Source organism: Crinia signifera, chromosome 6 (genome assembly GCF_055691185.1).
Source record: "Crinia signifera chromosome 6, ASM5569118v1, whole genome shotgun sequence".
Taxonomy (NCBI): Eukaryota; Metazoa; Chordata; class Amphibia; order Anura; family Myobatrachidae; genus Crinia; species Crinia signifera.
Genome location: NC_139222.1, coordinates 141,061,714 through 141,080,170, shown reverse-complemented (window position 1 = coordinate 141,080,170; position 18,457 = coordinate 141,061,714). Strand labels below are relative to the sequence as shown.

The following is an 18,457-nucleotide window of genomic DNA, read 5'->3' as shown; positions in this document are numbered from 1 at the left end:
GACAGTGCTCATCACTACACCAACGTTTAAGCGTTAAATCACCCACAGACACGAGTGAAATAACTCAGTGGAGCAGGGAGAATGAGTTTACCCAGAGGAAGAAAAAAAACTAGCTGCCTAAAGGATGGTAGACAGTTAGCACATGGTAGGGAAGCGTGCAAACCTGACTAAGGAGAGAGGTGAGTTATCCAGAATAAAGGGACATACATAAGAAGGAACAATACATAGCTCTAAGATTTCAGGTCATTTAGATTTGAATCCAGAGTTGCATCTCATGTGGAAATAAATGTGGATCTCTGCTTGTATGCAGCGCTGCGCACATCTATATCCATACAACCAGAAAAGTAGCCGCAATTGCACCGGCCCTATAACAGGTGCTAGTAATCTAGACAAGACAACAGAAATAAGGCAGCGCATTTCTGTTGTCTTGTGTAGTACCTTCTAGTGGCTCACTATAACCTCTTACTGGCAGCTGCTTATCTTAATCTAATTGAAAGCACCTCATACCACGCCCAGTTCCATCGTTTACCTTGGTAAATTCACCCCTTGCAGGTGCTAGAAATCTGTCTGAAACCAGACTGATCTTGATGTAAGCTCAACTCAGGATAGCCCTCAAGTATGCCTACATGCCATTACATGCCCTGAGAACACTTAGCCTAGTGGAGATGCAACTGAGATACGTGCGGCATCGCGCGTAGTTGCTCACAGTCATGGACGCACAGTAACAGAGCATGTGCAGAGCTAGAAAACGCAAGACTCATCTGCAAAATAGAGATGCTTGCGATTCCGAATCAGACCCATAGCCTGGACAATGCAAAGGGAGTGAAAGTTAGGAATGGGAAGTGCATGGTATGAGAAGAAAAAATTATATTGTCAGTAAGTGAGCTGTAAGAGGAAGAAAGAACAAGAGACAAATTCCAATTAGAAAGGTTTCTCATTAGATTACAAAGACTTTAATACTCTTCTCAATGTCTCTATGGTCCAGATGTATCAAGCTTCAAAAAGTGATAAAGTGGAGAGTGATAAAAATCCAGCCAATCAGTTCCTATCTGTCATGTTACAGGTTGGAAAATGACAGTTAACAGCTATTTGGCTGGTTGTTTATCACTCTCCACTTTATCACTTTTTGAAGCTTAGTACATCTGGCCCAAAATGCCATAAGGTCACATTGTATGGCTTTCCCATGACTAACAAAATGAGATTGCATAATAATAATAATAGATGCTATTTAAAACATTTAAAGTTATGTTTAAGTTTTTTGAAACATGACATTGCAATCAACGTAAAGTGGAAAGAATAGATAAGCCAAACAATGGAGAAAAAGCTAGCACTAGGGAAGATAAAGATGAAGACAAACAGTCCATGATGAGAGTCCATCCAGCCCCTTTCGCTGGGTTGCGAATTTGCAGCCTGCAAATTCGCATGAGCCATCCGATAGCCTGTTATTGCAGGCCGCACGCTGGCTGATTGACAGCAGGGGGCTGTTTGTGGCTGGCGCGTCAGCGTTTTCTAGGAGTGCCCCAGAAAATGGCTCCCAGGCATTGGGAGGGAGGGAAGCTGACATCAAGTGTGGTCTCGATCTCCCCACAACTCGGACGGGTAACAGCTAACCAATCGCTGGGGTGTGAAGTTTTGAATTAGCCCCTTAGGCTGCATCTACACATTACGTTTTATCAGGATGCAGCCAGTGGCGTAACTAGTGGTCCGCAGCCCCAGCGGTGGCGGGGGAGGGGAGCCATCTCCACAGGGGCGCAGGTAGTGGCATAATAATGGTCCAAAGCGCCGGGATGCTGCTGTCTGTCACCGATGCGCCTGTGACCAGCAGGGTATGGAACCAGGACTGCCCCCTCCATGAGCGATTTCTGCAAGCTCCGCCCCCTTAAGTCCCATGGTTTCTCACGTTGATGCTGCTGCTGGAGACTGCAGGAGTCAGGGAGAGAACGGCGGCTGGGCACTCGAAGGCTATAGACTTCTTCCTGAGCTGCTGTCTCACAGCCTCAGGTGCGCAATCATAACATCACACAACATGAGTATATGTAGCTGAGGGCCGCACCACTGCAGACAAAGCATCATCCAAGAAGGTGCATTTCATGGGGGGAGGGGGAGGGTTGGTGTGCAGTGTGATTATTGAATTAAAGATAGAGTTTTGGGGGTTCTTGGGAAAGAGTGCTACTGTATGAGAGGTGGTCATTAAAGGGGCTGGTGGGGAGTGGTGCTGTAGCCATACGTTCTACACTGTCACCCACCACATCTGCCCTGTAGACAAGACTCTGTCACAAACCACATTTGCCTGGCAGACACTGGGCAGGACGTATTATCACCCACCTACTCCTGTGTGACACCCCCTCTGTATTCTTTCCAAAATGTTGTGTCCCCTCTCCCTTTAGTGGTGTACTTATTGTCTGCCTCAGTGGCTCCCTTTGGGTTCTTAATAATAAGGTGCCTTCTGCCTGCCTACTAGGCAATGGTTAAGTTTGAATACAATTTGTGTGTGTGTGTGTATATATATATATATATATATATATGTGTGTGTGTGTATATATATATAACAGATAAATGCTAATATACAAATTATACAAGATAAATAAATAAAACAGTCGTAACTTGACTGCCTGACCACAAAATTCCCAGAGGGTTCAGGTAATAAAGCCCACAAAATGTGGAAAGGCGCCTAAAATATAGAAAGACAGTCCATATGTAATGATCCTTCTTCAATGATGCAACGAGGATTTCATCCAATATTAATTTTTATTTTGTCCTTCAATGGAAAGTCACAAGTACAGGCAGATGCATAAAGAAACATTCCAATGCGTTTCATCTTTAAAAAGACTTCATCAGGGGTACTATGATATAATCTTGTGGCCACTGTGGAAAATTCACAATGAATAGAACTGAAATATTCCTTTCTTTTATCCAAAATGGTTCAATAAAGTCCGTGAAATATACAGAGTTACCTAATTGGTCACTTCCAAAGAGACTAATTATAATCGCCAGGACATTAATGAAAGGTTTTCCATGGAAGATGGGTAAGGACAACAATAAACCTCTCCAATAAGCCTCTTTCTCCAGAACCACACTTGTAGGAGAAAGAGGTCACGCAGACGCAGCCATAGACGCTGCCATAGATTTACATGTGCAGGCCCCTTACTGCCAAACAGGTCCCTTTAAACGAGAACTGTACAAAAGCAATGTGTAGACGCAGCCTTAGTCTGGAAGACCAATAGCTAACCTACTGAGTGCAGAAAGAGGATGAAGATAATGGTATTTTGCCTGTTGATAAACAGAACAAATTACGTGTAATGGCCTATTTATTATCCAGGCCAGATGCACCAGATGATGGAGTAACTTGTTGTTGGATACTTAACTACCAAAGCAGTTGTGAAAGTATTCTTTTATCCAGATGAGGGTAAATGTCTATAAAAAAGAGATAGGGTGGCTAATACAGGACTAATGTGAACACAAAGGGTGACCAATATCACTGGAGGGCAATGCAAGAAAATAGCAGACAATAAAAAAAAAGGTAAAATAGCCAATCTGCAGAGCATAACGAGCTATAGTACAAAGAATGACAAATAACATGTTAACTAGTTCAGAGAAGGATAGAGAAATCCCTAGAGGAGGAGAGGGAGAGTGAACCTAACATATGACAGTGAAGACTAATTATCCAAAGGACATGGAGAACTAGCCCAGTACTGCTGAGGGGGAGCCAGCCTAGTGACAGAAGAATGGGGGAAGACTGAGCAATAAGTATGGGTTAACTGAAGAAAAGAGAGGTGAATAAAAGGAATTCATCTGGTAAAAGGACTAGGTGGTGTGGGACCAATGTTCCCTCTAATTTTACGAAGGCTGTGTGCGGCAAAAGATTTTGGCTGTGCAACTTTGGAAGGAAATTTTTATTTTTGTGCGTCACTTCTATATATAACTGGAAAATGACGTTCAGCATTTGTGTTAACTTTTCTTCAAAATTATATTAAACATTCAATACATTTAAACATTTAAAACACAGCACACAATGTAGTTAATGGGTGAAACACACAGTAATTGAGTCCACAACTGCAAAAAGTTGACCACTGCTGCTTTGTGCGCTCTGTTGTAATGTCTGTGCGCACGCTCGTCGAGTTGTGTGTGTGCACACACGCGCACAGCTTAGAGGGAACACTGGTGTGGGACAGGACAAGGAAGGGAATCTAACCTACAGAGTGACAGGAAAAGCTAGCCCAGAGCAGAGGAATATCACAGTGAGAAAGGGTCATATCACCCAAATGAGGTAAGACTCGAGAGATCTTGGACATGGCAATACTTGGCTTTACCAGAGGCAGTATGGGAGGCAGCTAACCAAGAGCATTTATTGAAGCCTCTGTTAGCCTAAAGGAAACACGTTATGGCTTGCCTAAAGGTAGTGTGAAGTCAGCTAGCCCAGAGCAGGTGAAATCAATGCGTGTAACCTAGTGATGGGGAGACTCTGCCAGCCCAGGGGCAATGTGAGTGTCAAACAGCGATGAAGCCAGCTCAGAGGCAGTAGAAGAGAGTGACCACAGAACCATGCAACAATAGAAACATTCTTAAAGAATGTGAGAAAGCTGTTCTGTAAGATAGGAAATAATTACCGAAGATCCAGTTAATTGTTTTGAATGACAAAATTAAACTTTTAAATTGAAATGACGAATTTTCATAATGTTCCCCTTTATTCTCTCACAACTTCCCTGAGCAATTTCTATTTGTTTACACACCAGGACATACACTGCTTTCTGACACATACAGTGGTATACAGTACTACAGACTTATATGGAAATAAGCAACATAAACAAAATCATTGAGTAAAACAGTTTCAGTTCTATAATGCTGCTTTTACATTGCCTAAACGTTTAAATGGTATTTAAAACGGGTCTGAGCCTTCCCTTTCACATTGCAGGTGAAAACCATTTTAAATAGCATTTAAGTACCATTCACATTCATCCCATTTAACCCCCAAAGAACACATTTCAAGCCATAGAAATAGAGCCATTCACACTGCATAAAAACCGGCTCTGAAATGGGTAAGACACTGCTTTTTAACCGTATAAAAAAAAAAACGGTATTTCCTAAATGGTTAAGCTCCCTGGAGCTTACCCACTGCAGCTCTACCCATTTTAAAAGGCAAAAAAAATTGCCAATTTACCATTTAAGAGCTGCAGTGTGAAAGGGGTATAATAATGCGACTACATTAAGGCATATTCTGTATAAAATGAAAAGTGTGATGCTACAAAAGTTCAACAGTCATCTTTATAAATGTGGTTTTTTGCTACTTCATCTCCTTCCATATATATACAGTATATATCATCTATCAATTCCAAATATGTATTACTATTTTTACTTTCATTGTTGTTATCATTGTATAATGGAGTGCAGAACTGAATAACAGTGCACGGAGTATGCAAAATGAGATGCTAGAACCCTGCGTGTGTGGGAGGTGTTGTGATTAGTTTGTAGACATAACCTGAAGATAAATGAAACAGAGGTTGTGTGTATAGTACATGATACTGTATATCTTAAAGTTTATACATAAAAGGTGGCAAATTCTCCCTAGAGAAGTTTTACCTTGTAGGCATTTAATTCAAACATTTTTAGAGAATTTGCAGTTAAAAAAAGCCTTGCTCAATGTCAGGAGTGTAGCCAGACTTTGTGGGACCTATAGCAACATTTTGAACAGACCCTGTCCCAATGCTTCTGGAGAAATACCTCTCTGCAAAAGTTGTTAATTTAATGCCCCATAATAGTGCCCTAGTTAATGTTATTCTCCATAGTAGTTTTCTTGTAAATTTTGTGAACCATAGTAGTGACCTAGTTCACATTATGTTAACCCTTTGAGTGCCAAGTGAATTTTACAATATAGGTGATAAATTGGCAAACAACATTTGGTACATTTTGCTAGCGTAGCCCAAAGGCTGCCTAGCGTAGTCAGTGTAATGTCACCATGGACAGCCCTGCATAGTCAGCATAGTGTCCCCGTCAGGCAGCGTAGTCACCATATTATCCCCGCGAGCTGCAGCTCTGTCCCCGGCATCCCTGGTAAGCCTAGTAAGTGCCTCTCACACAGCGACGGTAACCGCCAGATCCCCTGCGCTGGTGGACACCAGCGAAGAGGCCATCATGCAGGTGCCAGCAGTGAGGCGCTCCATCTGCCTGAGACATACGAGCATCTCATACGCTTATGCGTCTCAGTAATTCTTGCGGCAGGGTAGGCAAACCTGCCCGTGTCCGCTTCAGGGACACGGACAGGGTTAGGGGTTCGGTCGCACGTGCGTCTCGTGCACAAAGGGGGGGTGTAGTGCACAAGTGCGTCTAATATACAATAAAGGATGCATTTGCCAGTGCTCCATGTGACATACATGGAGCACTGGCATCTTCCGGTGGGGCCGGGGATGGTCACATGCCCGTGGAGCTCTGGTCCCCCATCCACGGAGCTCCACTATCCCCGGCCTCCGGAGCAGCGGATGGTGTGCAGCAGGTAGCGTGGCGGTGAGGAGAGGGAAGGAGAGGGAAGAGCCTCACTGCGGGATCGCGAGCTGAGACAGCCACCAGGAGTGAAGAGGAGAGAGGGCCGGGATCCCCCCAGGCAGCGGCAGTCCGGCCTAGCGGAACCCACACAGAAGTCTGCAGGCATCTATCCCGCGACCCCGGCGTCCAGGCTCCCATCGACCATAGTGGTAGAGGTGAGGGGAAGCTATGGGAGGGCACCAGCGGTGCCCCCAGGAGACATTGTGGCATGGATCTCAGCCCAGGAAGGGCCCAACTCCAGCCCCAGGCTTCACTGACTCTGCCCAGGCCTCACTGACTCTCTCTCCCCCACCAACTCCAGCCCCAGGCCTCAATGTCTCTGCCCAGGCCTCAGTGTCTCTCCCCCAACCGCTGCTGCCACCACCACCACCACCCACGGCTCTCCCTACAGGAAGATGCAAGATGGTACCGCAATGGCTGCCTAGGAACTGTGCACTCAGCCATATGTATCCCGTGTCCTCTACGTGATAACTGTACTGTCTCTGTTACAACTGTGCTGTCTGTGCTCATACTGTTACCTACCTGGCAGCTGCAAGACCAGTGGCGCCGCTGATGGCTGCCTAGGCGCTGCGCAGCTTGGTGGGAATGTGTTCCCTGGGCGATAACTGTACTGTTCCTGCTTATATTGTTCCCACCTGGCTACTGCAATGACCAGTGGCGCCGCTGAATGGCTGCCTAGGCGCTGTGCAGCTTGGTGGGAATGTGTTCCCTGGGCGATAACTGTACTGTCCCTGCTTATATTGTTCCCACCTGGCTGCTGTAATGACCAGTGGTGCCGCTGAATGGCTGGCTAGGCGCTGTGCAGCTCGGCGGTTATGTGTCCCCATGTGAAAACGGTACTGTCCCTTCTTATATTGTAACCCACCTGGCTGCTGCAATGACCAGTGGCGCTGCTGGTGGCTGCCTAGGTGCCGTGCAGCTTGGCGGGCATGTTTCCAGCATATGTAATGTCCCAATGTAACGTATGTAATGTCATCCCCCCCTCCCCCCTTCATCCCTGCTTGATGCTGCACTGAAATCCACAAAAAATTCCTAGTGTGCGTAAGCACACATGGCCAATAAAGTTGATTCTATTCTATTCTATACTGGAAAAAGGCCTCCATTTCAAACCCCCACTATCCACATCAGCCCGAAGTGTGTCGAGCGCATGCGGTACGCATCCTCCCGACCTGTTCATACCCCCACTATCCACATTGGCGTTGGAGTTGACTTTATAAAGTGTGGCAAGTGCAGCAAACCCTGCGAGGGGATGCGGAATACACATCAAGTAATACGCGTGCATCGCTGTGCTTCGGGCTCGCATACAGGGTACCCAATAGATATTATGCCACCTTACAGTGCCCCCAGTTCATATTATTACTCACTATAGGGTTTAATATTGTGGCCTATAACAGTGCCCCAGATTATATAATGTAACATTATGGTGAGTATTATAATAATTACAATGAGCTGGTGAGATTTTGCCCCATTACATTGCACTCCAGTTATTTTTAGTTAATGTTATGCAATATAACTAGTGTTCCTTCTAGCACCCTTCAAAATATGCAGTGCAGTTCAACTTCCCTGCCTGGGGTGTCTCTTTGTTTTGGTGATTCTCAGCACACTGTGGTCTGTATCTTAGTGCTTATATACAAACCAGAGTGTGCTAAGAAACATCAGAGCAGAGAGCGACACCCCAGGCCGGGAAGAGGAACCGCACATATTTTGAAAGGTGCAAAGCGCCAGAATGAACCCTACATAACAGTGTCCAGTTTAGATTATGCCACATTACAGTGCCCCCTTGCCATTATAACATCCCCTACACACACCACTCACTGAAAATGGATTGCCACTCCATTCAGGCTGTCAGACCCAATTTCTTATCATGTAAACCTGGGAATTCGTATTTAATTATAAAACCTGGGTCCAGTGCAATGTCTCCCCTGCATCCATTATACTGCTCCATGCATAGTTCCAGTAACTATTCTGCCAGCATGTTAGTAAATTAAGCGATTAAGCTAAAGAAAACACTGCAATGTATGGTTCCGAGAAGTATTTCCTGAGTTATCTTGGTGTCCCTTTAATAAATACTGCAATATGCATACTGGACACCACTAATAATGCAATGAGAAAGGAGAAGGGAATAAAGAGTACTAGGACCGATGTGCAGTTACAGGTATTTGAAATTCCCTTTCATTTCAACCTGCAAAAATGATAAAATCCTAAAAGCAGCAAGTGTTTGTTTCTTTCACTTTGATGATTCATGTCATCACAGTTTTAGAAACAGCTCTTATTTCTGTAATAAAACATTTATTTTGGTGCTAAGCTCCAGAAAGGAAACAACTCCTAGAAGATGAAACCAAATTTTAATTTGTGTAATTAATCCAAAAATGTCAATGCGCGTAAAACAGAATCAATTCAGTGAAATCTCAGTATAATGTTTCTTTGCAAGCTCTGTGGATAAAAAATGTTAATATTATTATTATTATTGTATGTGTAACATGTGAAATCTATACCTTATGTGCTGGTTAATGACATATTTTATTTGGTATTTTATAATAAAATTAGGTAATAATTTTTTTTTTGAAGATATAGCTGATCAATGGTTTTTATGAGTAATTATTAACATGCACATTTTATTATGTTTTGTCATTTTCTTATAAAGATGAACATGTTGGTTTCTTTTAACACACACTTAAACGATGTCAATGGGGTAAATTTATTAAAAATATTTTTAATAATATAATGTGAAAAGGGTGTTTTCACTCAATTTTTTTTTAATCACGGACCGGTGATTGGTGCTCCAATCAGGGCTGCCAGTTATCGAGGCCCTTTGTTGCTCCTGTGACCCCAGTGCAGTAAAGTGATGCTGCAAAATAGAAGCTCGCTTTACAGAGCCAGAACTTGAAGTCACAGAAGCCCTGATGATTAGCAGCCCTGTTGAGCTTCACTCAGCAACCCCTGGGGCAGAAAAATATAATCGGTGGTGTGCTGGTTGCGGCGTGGGGGGATTTGTCGTGAAGGGAAGGGAGCACCAGCAGTGGTGGTAGCAACGATCATGTAATGTGTAGGCACTATGGGCCTGATTCTGGTTGGTTTGCAAAAGCAAACTCCATCTTTAATGGACAATACCATGTACACTGCAGGAGGACAAATGTAACATGTACAGAGAGACTAGGATTTTGGTGGGGTTTGTACTACAAATGATATGTATATTGCAGTGTAAAAATAAAGCACCCAGTATTTACTTTACACAGAAATAAAATAACTCACCCAAATGTAACTCTCTCTGCATATGTTACATTTGCCCCACCTGCAGTGCACATGGATTTGTCCATTAAAGAAGGAGTTTGCTTTTGCAAACCAATCAGAATCAGGCCCTACATCGGCAACAATGCGTGCCGTTACCGATGTCCTCTGACAGATATTGCTAGGGAGAGAGTACTGTATAGAGTACTTAATGTAACGTGTCTATTTCTTTGAGTTGATACATTTTTTGCTATATTTTGGAAACAATTTAAGAAATCTAATTTTGTTTCAGGATCAATTCAATATTATTTTGATCCATTGTCGCAGGGCCCATAGGCCGGTGCCTACTCTGCCTATTTGATAATCCCGCACTGGTAGTACCCAAAAGAAACCAATCATAGATTTGATTTCAAACATCATTACATTATATACAGATGTAGCCCCGATTATCACTGTCGCAATATGGCAGCTCGTGCCCATTTGGCAGGCCAAAACTACACCGGTGGTGCCTAAACACCACGCTAAGTCGTGCTCAATGCATTTCTATGAGCTGTGGGAAAATGTAACTACATCTGTAGTACCAGAATGTGATTGGGTGATATGAATTATACTCCATTTTCTGTGTACCAGTTTTCAAAAATTGTTCTTTTTTTAATGAGTCTATAAATTATAGATAAAAAAGGATAGTACAGTAGCATAGATAGATAAATGTGCAGTAAGCAACAGCAGCTTAACATATATTGGCATTGAGTTTTGTACATGAAAACAATGGAGTATAAAATATCTTATGTTACAGCTAGAATCTTCCTATCCTCTGGATTTTCCTCTGGCTTTCTCACAGTTCATAGAATCTCAATGCAGAATTGCCAATGACAGTTGTAGCAGTTGTCAAGCAACTGAAACTACTCCATTCTGTACTGTTATCATAAAGACATTTCATTTGCATTATAAATATTATCTCTCATTGTATAAGTACAGGTTGAGTATCCCGTATCCAAAATGCTCGGGACCAGGAGAATTTTGGATAACGGATTATTCCGTATTTCGGAATATTTTAATAATTCAATTATGTATTTTGAAGTATCTTGCATGTATGCTGTATAAACACATAAAATGCACACAAATATATTTTATTACCATATAAAATACACACAAATATATTTTATTTGTTCAAAAAACAAGGTTTCAAAACATGAAACAAAATTTGTGTACTATCTCAGATATTGAATTTGAATTGAAAGCAATCATTTTCTTGCACATATATAGTGCCAGTTACATATCATGTCACCAGTAGTGCTGTTACAAATGTCCCCAGTGAGTTTTTAGCAAAAAAAATACTTTCACTTTCTGGAATGTATGGTTTTCGGAATAATTCGGATAACGGATACTCGGATATGGGATACTCAACCTGTATAATCAGACCAACGTGATGATATTTGTTTTGTTTAAAGTTTAATTGTCGGGATGAGGTCCCCCGACCTCACACACTTGACTTGCCTTCAATTACCTGATGTATCTGTTATGTATCCCTTAGTACTCATTTTTATTGAGCTATTGCTATGGTCCGAGAAATGCATTACACACTCGTTTTTGCCTTTTTTTGTTCTTGTTATTTGAATGTTTATTTTATGTTCTATAAAATTCAATTAAAAAACATGCAATTTAAAAAAAGTTTAATTGTCATTGATAAGAGCATCATTCTAAGACCTAAAGATGATTGGGATGGACAAGTTAAAAGATGGATATTATAAAATGTACACCCAGGAATATTCATTTCTAAAGTATGTTAATATATCTATTTAAACAATTAAAAATAAAAAATTAAAACATTTTCAAGCATGTCCAGCTCTGCAGAAGATGCAATACTTTACAGCAGGGAAGATTTAAACGGCAATGTCAGTTACAGCCCAGGCAGGAGATCGCTAGACCCACAAAGATCCCTTACAGAGAACCCTTATAAGATTTTGGAGCCCATTTAAAAAAAAATATGCCACTAATTAGTAGTCAACTGGTGTTTAGCCACAAATATGAAATATCCATTGGAGGGACTGTAGCAGATATCTCTGGTGTTCCCCCGTAGACTTCTACAGAGGATGCGATGCTGCCAGCTTTACCAATATAACCAGAATGCAAAGCATTTCCATTATTGGCTCCCGCAGCGGCCAACTTCTGTAAGTGGCGCTAGCCCATTGTAGCTGCTTCCTCTGTATGCAGTAGCCCAAGAAAATTGACAATTAGCTTTCATCAATTTTGTTTAAGTGAGATAGTCAAATCGCATAGACATTTGTTACAGCACATACTGTATACCCATACTGTAGTTAGGAAATGAGTTTCATTTTGTGGTAGCAATTATATACTTGAAATCATACTTCCCAACATCAGCCAGGCGGGAAAAGGGACATCTAGCATGCGCGTCCAAAATTTTGGGGGTGTGGCCTGTTCCCACAAGGCCTCGCCCCATTTTCGCTGCTGTGAGGGCATGGCTAGTGGCTCTCTGAGCTGCTAGCTATGTTCCCAGCCAATCAGGCTGCAGAATAGATGCTGTGCACACTCTCTGCCTGGAGCAGCGCAGTGTGTAGTAGGGTCTGAGCATTAGAGTGTGTGGATCTCTATAAAAATGGTGGCTAATTTTCCAGCAATTTTCGCATTGCTGCTGCTGCCAGCATCGTGGAGTCTGAGCACTAGAATGATCAGACTCCACTTCTCATGCACTGGTCAAGAGCACTGCCGAAATTTCATCAAAAATAGCATTTTTCCAGCGATTTCGGCAGCTTTACTGATGCCACTACTGCACTCTTGAGGATAAGTATTAACAAAATGGGTGCTGTGTGGGCCCCACTGGGACTCAAGTGCCCTTGAGCCCCGTGCATACTGCACCCTTTATAAATACCCCACTGTCTCAGAGGCAAGAGCACTCACAGCAGCATCCATCTCTGAATCAGGACCAAGATGTTCATTATTCAAACTGAGTTCAGTCATAAAGCAACGATCAGTCTGCTTTATTAATGAAAGAAAAAAAGCAAAGTAGGAAGTGGTAAATGTAGTGGAAATGCTTTATTGAGAAGGTATCGGGTGTGAAAAAAGAGAGAAGTACTAAGCTGCATCAAAATAATGTTCATGTGGAGATGGTTTAATTCCCTGTATGATTGCACTTAAACAATAATTACTGATCCACTTTGAAAGTCTAGTTGTTAAACCAAGTACAATAACATACAATGGATGCATCTAAGTTGAGTTTAACTGCTTCAAAAAGACAACTGTCATCTGAGACAATGGGGAAATTTACTAAAATTGCAGATTACGGACGTTCTGCAGTAAGAACGGGTACAACTTTGATCACCTGTAATCGGCCTGAAAATACGAATGGAGAATACATATAATTTACTAAGCATTCGTCTTCTTAGGATTCGTATTTTCCGGTGGTGAAGTCGAATTTTATTTGGCTGCCGAATTAACGGTAACCAAAATACGTACAAGCATGAAGCATTGTATGGATCAGTCAGATAGGTGCTGGCTTCTCTGTGTAACAAAAAAAAATAGAAAAATACATAAATATAATTTAAAAAATGGTGTGCGGTCCCCCGTCTGGCTATAACCAGCCCCAGGCTCATTGAGCTGGTCCTGGTTGCAGAAATATAGGGGAGGGGGAGCTGAGATCCCCCTGTATTTCTACAACCAGCACCAGGCTCTTGGCCCAGCCCTAGTTCACAAAATACAGGGGACAGAATGACTAGGGGTCCCACGTATTTTGGCAACCAGCACCAGGCTCAAACAGCCAGCAGTGTCCTGTCAGAGCCGGGGGACACATTATATAAGGTCCCACAGACAAAACATGACAGCTGTAGCTGGTCAGCCTGGGTCGGGTCCATGGGGGAATAGGGACCCCCCCCAATAAAGGGATCCTTCCCCCCTTCAGGGCACCCCAAGCCTGAGCTGGAGCCCCAGGCTGTCCTTGGTGGGCACCAGCAGGGGCGGTGACTGCGCTGCCAGTTCCCAGTAAAAAAAGGAGGCGTAACCAACAGATGAGGCATCGCCATGCCCCTGTAAAAAAAACAACAAGCTGGGGTGCAGGCCAGGTGCAGGCGGTTGACCATCTGGCGGGTGGGACACCCGCTCAGGGGGAGAGATGACACACTGCCTCTCATCTGCCTCTCTCCCCAGCTCAGCACATGGCGCCGAGCAGTGTGGGCGTTGAGCTGGGTAGAGAGGTTGTGCTGCGGCTGTCACTCTTCCTACTGCCCGGATCTGTGCAACATGGGAGGGGGAAGCAGGCCCCACCAGCAGACCCGGGACTAGGTGAAAAGTACCTGCCCCCCTCTTGACGCCACTGGCCACCATGCTGATGCCAGTGAACTGTAAAAATAGATGAATAAAATATTGGGTTCTGTTGTGAAACAACAAGTCTAAGCAAGCCTCCCCGCATGCAGGGACTCGGAGAACCACAAGTCCCAACATGCGAGGTATTAATGGGCCTGTTGGTTCTTGTAGTCCCACAACAGAACCAATAGCCAAATAACAGACACTGACAGCAGGAAAAATTAAACTTTAATACACGCCACATAACAATTAGTATGAGCTTGCCTTTGTAAAAATTTCAAATCTTATGAATTCGGGTGATTGTAAATTGGCTGATAGCTAATACATACGTATTTCACATTGAATGGGTGCCAATGGCAGCATTCATACCCATTCAATCTTAGTAAATTTTCCCCAATGAGTTATAACAATGGTAAAGGGAGTGTGTAGCAGCTCAACTAATCATGCACTGTTATTATATTTTTTGTATATAATGTGTGTGTACTGTACAGATTGAGCAGCTGTCATTTGAGCTGCACCTGGCGATTCTATCGCCAACCACCACCAGCTGCCGTCCCACCCGCACGAGGCGCTCGTATGCCTCCGTTCTGTCAGAGGCTGTAGCAGCCTTCCTCCTGGCTCTGCCCCTCTGCTCCTCTGTCCGCGCTGCCCCAGCCTGCCCTCGCTCCCTGCCCATCTTCCTGATGTGGAGACAGCACGGAAGCCGCTCCCCGCCGCCTTGCTGACAGGGATGCGGGAGCGAGTGAGACACTCGCTCGTCCCAGTCAGATGGAGCTGCATCAGCACATGAGATCTGGCGATCGGGCAGGCTGGCTGACAGCTGCTCCATCTGTATGTATTGAAACTGTGTGTGTGTATATTAGTGTATGTGTTTATTAGCGCTATATACTGTACATATCTATACAACTAACAGCAAAGCACATAGCAAAGACATATCTGTGTTCAATGCCTTTTATAATAGAATCAATTAAGACAAAGCAAACAAGTGGCAATCTGATCAATAATACAATATACAAGCAAATAGATTTCAGAATATCAAATTCATACTGTCTCCAGAGATACAAAACAGATAAAACAGCTTAGTTTATAACCCGATGCACCCGACCCTATCAGATCATCTAGAATAAACACTTACTGTAAGAGGTATTGAATGTGTGCCAATAGTCGGAAATAGCTGCACACACCTACTAAATCTGAAGTCGGAAACACTGTAGGGGATTGAATCATTTTGGTCAAATTTGACGATATTTCCAACTGTCGAATGTTCCAAAAAGAGGTTGAATACCCCCCCCCCCCCCCCACAGAGGGAGGACATGGAACACACAAAAATTGACCACAACCCACTATTCACTGTGTATACATAAAATAATTCAGCATATGCACCTTATAAAAAGACAGCATAGGCTTGTAAGTATACCATGATAATAGGACTAAACTCAAGGAACTATATTAAAATTTTAACATACAGTATGTGTACTAGGAAATACATTAGAATACAAACATACTGTACAGTATGTGTACCAGGGTATACATATAGATCTATATAAACATAATTTTGGGTGTATATATGTATATAAAACCAGACTTGTACTTTCTCATTGGTGTACTAATATTTTTCAAATATTTGGGAATCACTTTGACCAGCTGCTGAATTGAACTGCATGTCCCAACAAAATAGCCTCTATCCATAGTCCTGACCTGATTCAATTGCATCTCTGAGAAGAGCTTAGGGCAATGTCATTGAATTGCTGCACAATTTCTTCTTCAGTTTAATCGTCCTAATCCACTTTTTAATCTGTATTATTGTGAAATAAATGTCTCTCTGGTGGAGTTGCTTTTGTCTCCTGTAATTTTCGTTCTTTTTTAGTGGGCTATAAAGCAGTTAGTAACCATATAAGCACTATATAAGCATTAACTAGGTGTTAGTATTGTTTATAGTTTAGACAACCTACTGCAGACTTCTCCAGTTAATACAGCAATAGATATAGACAAGAAAGACCTTATTGTCGGGCAATCCAGTAATAAATATATAATAATAATGGGGTAGCAACCAGGATGGTATCAATTTATAGATCATGGTATTTGGCAATGGAGGTCTCACATGCCTCATGGCCCGCTGTAGGTTTAAAAAGGTGGAAGGGGTCCTGCCTATTTGACAGTCCTCGTCCAACAATTTCTGCCGCCCCATCAAACGCAACCCCCCCTCCCCCTTGCACTTCCCTGCCCCTGTGCACAGTTGCGAATGCATACACAGCCATACACAGTTGCAAGCGCGTACACAGCGATGCACGCTGGGAAATTAATTTACCATCAAATGATTTTCACCCTCCTTGCAGCGCTGAATGAGCCAAGATTCACTGATTACATCAGCGGCCCTCCCCCTCGATGGCTGGGAATGCCCAAAAACGCTGGCAGCATCCCCCCAAACATCAGAAGGGTTTCAATCAACCTTCGAACAGCTAGCCTTCGCTCGCTTTCTTGGTGCAGACGGCTCATGCATGTGCATGGCATACAGTGCACAGCATATCATGCAAATGCACGGCCGTTTGATTATCTGAATCGGCCCCAAGGTGTAATCATATAATGCTTCTGTATGTTGACTATTTTATACCTAGAAATGTTATGCTGACATTTTGTAAAGATCAAGAGACTGTATCAGGATGATCTGCTAATTCAGCAAATTGTACCAAAACACAGATTCTACCTGAAACACTTACTATATTTTTGCTATTGCTTGAGTTTTATTTTTGATAAAACATCATAATATTTTGTATAATAGGTCATTTAAGGAGCAAATCTGCCGCATGGCTGAACTTAAATTTATGATGTAAAGTAATGATTTGATATTTGTGGGTTGCACACCTCAGTATACAGGATTGTACAAACATAAACTCACCATCGGGTATCCCCCTGGTCCACCCCGTCGGTTGGTACACTTAAATACAAACCTAACTTTAAACCTTATATAACTTAACTTAAAAATAAAGACACGACACAAAGTGCTGGTGTTTCAAAAAGAATGTCAAATTTATTTTGACAATTAACTAAGACTATGAATGGTGGCGGCACTAAATAACGGTCACTATAGGAAAGGTGGGGTTAAAGATCACTAAGCATACATACAGAAGCATGGCCCATGACAATCGATGTCGAGGGGGAGTGCACCCCTCTACCTACACACACACAGAGTTCTTAAAGAATGACCGTTCTTTACCGCCGCCGAAGAGGAAGAGAAATAGGGAAGGGTGGGTGGGGCTTCTTGGACAGAGGGTGATCACTCTAAACTCGTGATCATTCCTACCCTGTCTAAACCCTCCCCCTGCTCTGATAGGCCTTGTGCCCATCCTCATTAGAATAACATGTGACCAACAGCAGAGTGTACCCTGTGAGAACCCTCTGTGGTTTATGTCACCTCAGGCTTAATCAGCCTTCTGTGTTTCTTTTGCATGGTAACATTGTAGCTTTTGCTGAAACAGTTAATGTGTTCATTGGCAACATACTGTAGGACAGAGTTTCTTACTATGAAGGGTGAACACAAAAATACTATTACGTTTTATAAAGCAAAATAATTGAGGTTTATTAGCTTGGAAATTAAATAGAGTAGAAGATATGCCTGACTCTATGGGGTGTATTCAATGCCGCGGCGAGCGGCCAGCGAGGGGGTTAAACAGCGAGGATTGCAGAAAACCAGCGATCCTCGTTGTTTAACCCCCGCGCCGGCCGCTCGCTCTATTCAATGTTCCAGGGGAATCCTCGCCGTCACAGGACGGCGAGAATTCCCCAAAACAGCGAGACCCGCGGCTAATGCAGGAAACTCGCAGTATTTAGCCGCGAGTCTCGCTGCTTCTGGAGCCGCATACTCCAATTCCCCCTCGCTCAAAAAAATGGAGTGAGGGGGAATTAGCGTATGAGGGGGCTGCATTGAATACTGTCAGGGTGAGTGGTGACAGCGAGCAGGAAGCTCTGCTCGCTGTCACCACTCGCCCACAGCATTGAATACCTCCCTATGAGACAATACAGGAATTTTCACACTCAAATAAAAACTGAATTGAAATGCCTATCAAAAAGAACATAATATAGGATCCATACAAATAAGCCTCATGTCTAAGTCCCATACACACAAGAAGATTATCTTTCAAATCTGGCTGGTTGGAATAAAAATATGGAAATTTCTGGGAACAAATTACAATCGACCGTTTGTTCCCAAAAGTTGGAAAATGGACAAAAGCAGTCATCTGCATAAATAGATTGAACCAATTTGCCTGTAGCACCATTTTTTGTTTTCCATATTTTGGAGCAAATGGTCAATTGTCATTCGCGCCCAAAAATGTCCAGATTTTCATTCCAACCAGCCAGATTGGAAAGATAATCTTCT

At 43.0% G+C, this 18,457-nt stretch overlaps 1 protein-coding gene across 1 annotated transcript in view; it reads left to right on the top strand.

The window, feature by feature from the left end:
• C1QL1 (complement C1q like 1) overlaps positions 1–18,457 on the top strand; it is a 112,927-nt gene that overhangs the window by 2,287 nt on the left and 92,183 nt on the right. The gene's annotated exons all lie outside the window — the stretch shown is intronic.